Genomic DNA, 6,009 nt, shown 5'->3' with positions numbered 1-6,009 from the left:
ACCCAAGTGATTAACCATTTTCAATTTTTCAATATTTTATAAAACTACTGCCATATTCTCATACTTTATTTCTTTTATGTCTTCTTCAACCTGGGAGACACCTTGAACTTAAAAGCATTCTTTAATCAATAGCAAATGTTTTAGCTTTCTTAATATGTATATTTAACGCTTGCTTTTAGGGTTTTGTTGTTGCAGTTTAGAAACGTAGGAATGTATGGGTTTATCCCTTCTGCTTGATGCAGTGGGGGTAAAACTACTAGCTGCCTTAACCTCTGTGAAAACTGAAAGATCGTTCACCAAGCACAGTGATAAATCTGATACAAGTGCTGGTTAGAAGGAGTGCTGTTTAAATGACCTCTTCTAACCTAAATATGTGAATTCTTTTAGATCAGGAAAGATTAAAAAGAAGCCTAAAAACTCTTTTAACAGTATGAATCTCAACAGTAGTTAAAAATGAGAAGCAGCAGCAAACCGTAATTTGGTTCATTGGATGTGATGGACATACTGTGATAAAAAATCTTGGAATGGGGAAAAACTGCATAAAATTTGCTGTATGATGTATAGAGATTTATTTTCTTTATTAAAGTATTCTTATAAGAAAACATATGTATTTGTAAAAATGGTTTCTTGTGTCAAGTATTTGTGCATTTAGAGCTGGATTATAAACTATTCTTGTAAAATCTAGTTATTTTGAAAGATTTATATAATGAATTCTGGATATATGACCAATAAAACTGATGAAACAAAATAAAGAGTCATTGATTCTGTCCACATAGTCTTCTCCCACCACATGAAAGCTTTGTTTATTTAATACAGATGCTTACATGGGCCGGTCTATCGTAGATCCTGGGACCCTCCCTGTTCCTTTTGCAGGAGCTGATTTCCAGTATTCAGTCACCACCACCCCCAGCCCCCTTTTTTTCCCCTCTGAATGAAATCACTTTTTGGACCTTTTTTTTTCTGGCCAGTTCAGATTATGACAACATTTTCTGGCTTAGGAAAATACAGTGTTTTCTCCTTGAGTCTGGTGATTGTTCTTTGCTAGAAAATTTAATTAGATATTATTGCAAGCCTCCCAGGTCCAAACAAAAAGTACAGTTCCTTCTGGCTTTTTGGAGATGACACTTTGTTCTGCCAGTTGAAAAGGAAGAAAGGAAGTTACCATTGTCTTCCCCCACCCTGCAAGATCCTTGAATCTTGCACTGGCTCTTCCTCATCCAGAGCTTCCCCTCTGGACAGATCTAGTGAGTGGGCTCCCACTTGGAGGAACCTCATGCTGTTGGCAGCTGGGAAGGGAGTCAGTGAGGCAGCTGGGGAGGAAAAGAAGCAGATCCCTGGAAGGTAGGGTCATTCCATTAAACAGGCAAGGTGGATACCGGCTTCCACCTCCACAGCTGGTTACCTTTGGTAACGATTCCCTGCTGGCCTCTGTGGTCCTATTAGTCTGCTTTTCTTTTCTATAAAGTTTCCCTGGGGAATGGGGGGCCTGTGACGTCAGGGACACAGCATGATTAGCCATTTTCTGTATATCCTTTTATCTCCCCTCCGCTCCCCTCCATGAGGCTTTGGCCTCATAGCTCACCTCAAGGATCTTTCAGAAAGTGTTAGAAACATCTCTGTACAGTAGTCCCTCTCTATATCGTGGTTCACTTATTGTGGCCTCACTGTATCGCGGGATTTTTAAAAATACTATATTTATCACGGATTTTTCGTTATGTTGCTGGATTTTGCGGTACTGTATACGTATGTTGTTAAAAGTTACATAGGTTTAAGAGTAGAATATGTTTAAGAACATAAGTAGTGTTTATAAATGTGTGGAAAAGGTTAATAAGGGACTGGGAATGGTTTCTAAGTGTGTGGGTAGGGTTTATAAAGCCTTAAAATATATATAAATACTAAAATAAATGTAAGGTTCCTACTTCACAGATTTTCACCTATCGCGGGGGGGTCTAGAACCTAATACCCGTGATAAGTGAGGGAATACTGTACCTCAGTTTCCTCATCTCTAAAATGGAGATAAATACACCTGAAAGAGTCAGCTTATGTGAGCACAAGCTTTTGGACTTAGGCAGACATGCCTAAGGCCTGCTGGTCTTTAGCTATGAACTTTAGTTTCTTATCTAAAAAATAACAATAATGAAACACCCAAAGAGTGGTTAAGAGGTTTAACAAAATGAAAAAATATATAAAGCATCTTACAAGTACCTGGCACAGAGTAGGTGCTAAACATAACTCATCTGCTCCTTAGCCTCTCTAGAGAGCCGAGACCCCTCCCTCACTGAAGAGTGGGGCTGGAGGGGCTATAAAGAAATGAATGACTCTTCAGGGGCATGGATCCAATAAATATCCATGGGATATTTATTGTGTGTTTGCCGCATAACCTCTCTCGTCTAGTTTCTGGATTTCAATATCTTAAGGAGAAGAGAAAAAGAAAAAGCTTTTTTTTCTTTTAAAATCACATGTCAGACTTCCCCTGAAGGTTCTAAGGGGCACACAGTAATGTTCTCGCACAAAAAAAAAAAAAAAAACAAAAATAACAAAGTCACATTTCTACCTCAAGAGAGGGAATTCATTATCTCAGGAGCCTAACCTAATATCTCGCATTTCAACCAAGAAATTAGTAGCAGAAACCATGAACATTATGTCTGAGCTTCCTGGGTGTTAAGGATTTCTGCTTCTAGGAAAATGGACTAGATGCACTTTTTCCTATTCCTCTAAGCATGACAAAATCCCCGGACATTACTTATAAGAAGCCTTTGAAGGGCAGAATTCAGATGGGCTAGGGGCCTTGAGACCTAAACAACAACATGGTGGTAAGTTTCCTGTCTTCTCTCCCACCCTGCCCCCTACTCATACATTCTCAGACTTGGAGCTAAGGAAGCTGGCAACCCAGAAATGCCAAAAGGAGCAGACACTAAAAAAAGAAAAAGAAAGAAAGGACCTGCTCTCTTCTAGCCAAAGAATGCGAAAAAGCCCAGCCCAACAAGGCAGACAACTTCTAGACAATAACTCGTCTACTCCAGCCAAACACCACAGGGAAAGCTGGCCCAGCCAGCAAAGGCTGACTGAGGAGCCTGGACCTTCACCCTTGCCAAGCTGTCATGAGGTGCCCTTCCTCTCTATATTTGAGGTGATGCCAGAGGAGGGCACTAGGGAGCTGGGGCTTTCATTCTCCCAACCCCTCCTGCCTGCAGTGTCACCAGCCCCTTCCTGCCCACAGTGTCAGTAAAGAACACACGGGGGGCCTGAACCCGTGGCTCCTCTCCCTCTACCCACTGGGTGTGTCAGAGGAGGCCTAGTGGAGGGTCAGGACGTTGACCACTGCCCAGCGATAACTACACATACCCTCCATTGCAGTGTCAGTTGAGACAATGGTGTGGGCGGGGTGCAAACTCCCACCCCTGCCCAGCAGTAATGCGGATGTCCTGGCCTTGGGTGTCAGTGAGGCCAAGTGGAGAGTTTGGACTTCTCCCTGCACCTGTCAGTAATGAGGCAGCACCCTTCTATTCCCCTGCTGGAGTAATGTCATAGAAAACCAGTTAAAACAGAAGTTTCGATAAGATCGATAATACAAAAACATCCAGTTTCAATAAAAAATTACCACACCAAGAACCAGGACATTTTAAACTGAAGGGGAAAAAGATGCCAACAGTGAGGTAACATGTTAGAATTATCTGACAAAGGTTTTAAGGCAGCCATGATTTAAAAAATAATAACTTCAATGACTACAAACATGCATCAAACAAATGAGAACATCAAGTCTCAGCAAAGAAAGAGAAGATATAAAGAAGAACCAAATGGGAAATTAAGAACTAAAAAATATAACCAAATAAAATAACCAAAATAAAAATGTCACTGGATAGGTTTAACAGTGGAATAGAGGGGACAGAGGAAAGACTCAGTGAACTGGAAGATAGAACAATCGATGCTACCCAATCTGACCAACAGAAAATGGACTGAAAAGTGAATATGCAGAGCCTCAGGGACCTGTGGAACAGGAATGAAAAAAAAGTCTAACATTCTTCCGATCATCAGAGTCCCAGAAGTAGGGGAAGAGGAGGCTGGAGCTGAACAGGTATTCAAAGGCCTGCAGCTTCATGAAGCTGAGCAAACTCCAAAGAGAACAAGCCCAAAGAAATCAACCGCAAGATTCATCATTGTCAACCTTTTGAGACTTAAAGACAAAAACAAAAGAAATTGAAAACAGGAGAGAAACAACACCTTACCTATAAGAGAAAAATGACTTGAATAACAGCAAATTTCTCATCAGAAACCATGGAAGTTAGAGAGAAAATGGTACAACAGTTTTCAAGTGCTGAAAGAAGAATCCTCAATCCAGAATGTTGTATCTAGTGAAAATATCCTTTAGGAATAATGGGAAATCAAGATATTCCCCATGAAGCTGAGAATCAAATCAGTGATTTGGAACATAAGGAAGCAAAAACCAACCAAACAGAACAGGAAGAAAGAAAAAAGAATTTAAAAAAATTAGGATAGTGTACGGAACCTCTGGGACAACTTCAAGCACACCAACATTCACATCATAGGAGTGCCAGAAGGAGAAGAGAAAGAGCAAGAAACTGGAAACCTATTTGAAAAAATAATGAAAGAAAACTTCCCTAACTTGGTGAAGGAAATAGACCTACAAATCCAGGAAGCACAAAGAGTCCCAAACAAGTTAGACCCAAAGAGGACCACACCAAGACCCATCATAATTAAAATGCCAAAGGTTAAATACAAAGAGAGAATCTTAAAAGCAGCAAGAGAAAAGTAGTTACCTACAAGGGAGCCCCCATAAGACTGTCAGCTGATTTCTCAAAAGAACCTTTGCAGGCTAAAAGGGATTGGTAAGAAATATTCAAAGTGATGAAAAGCAAGGATCTACAACTAAGGTCACTCTATCCAGCAAAATTATCATTTAGAATCGAAAGGCAGATAAAGAGCTTCCCAGACAAGAAAAATATAAAGGAGTTCATCATCTCATCATCACCAAACCAATATTATATGAAATGTTAAAGGATCTTCTTTAAGAAGAAGATCAAAAATATGAACAAGAAAATGGCAATAAATATATATATATCAACAATTGAATCTAAAAAACAAAATAAATAAGAAGAATAGAAACAGAATCATAGATACAGAGAATGTCTTGATGGTTGCCAGATGGGAGGGGGGTTAGGGGGATGGGCGAAAGAGGTGAAGGAATTAAGAAGTACAATTTGGTAGTTACAGAATAGCCATGAGGATGTAAAATACAGCCTAGGAATAGAGTGGGCAAAGAACATATATGCAGGGCCCATGGGCATGAACAACGGTGTGGGGGGATTGCCTGAGGGAGTGGGGGGGGCTGAGTGGAGGGGGACAAAGGGGGAAAATTTGGAACAAGTGTAATAGCATAAACAATAAAATATAATTAAAAAAAGATATTCTCAGATGAAGGGAAATGAAGAGAATTTCTCACCGGCAGACCTACCCTAAAATAGTGGCTAAAGGAAGTTCTGTAAGCAGAAAGGGAAAAGTAAAAGAAGGAAATTTAGAGCATCAGGAAGGAAGAAAGAATATGGTAAACAAAAATATAAATAAATAAGTAACCTAGGTGTCTATCAATAGATGAATGGTTTAAGAATATGTGATGTATATATATATATATACACACACACACACATATATATAAAATGAAATATTACTCAGCCATAAAATGAGTGAAATCCCGCCATTGTGACAATATGGATGGACCTAGAGAATATTATGTTAAGTGAAGTTAGTCAGACAAAGAAAATACCATAGATTTTCATTTATGTGTAGAATCTAAAAAGCAAAAATGAACAAACAAACTCATAGATACAGAAAATTTTATGGTTGTCGGGGGGGAGGGAGTGGGGGAGATGGGGGAAAGGGGGAGGGGAATTAAGAAGTACAAAATGCCATTTATAAAATATGTCATGGGGATGTAACATACAGCATAAGGAATATAGTCAATACTATTGTAATAACTAGACTTATTATTAT

This window comes from Furipterus horrens, unplaced genomic scaffold, assembly GCF_987537825.1.
Source record: "Furipterus horrens unplaced genomic scaffold, mFurHor1.1.pri manual_scaffold_6, whole genome shotgun sequence".
Lineage (NCBI taxonomy): Eukaryota > Metazoa > Chordata > Mammalia > Chiroptera > Furipteridae > Furipterus > Furipterus horrens.
This window is presented reverse-complemented; position numbering follows the sequence as displayed.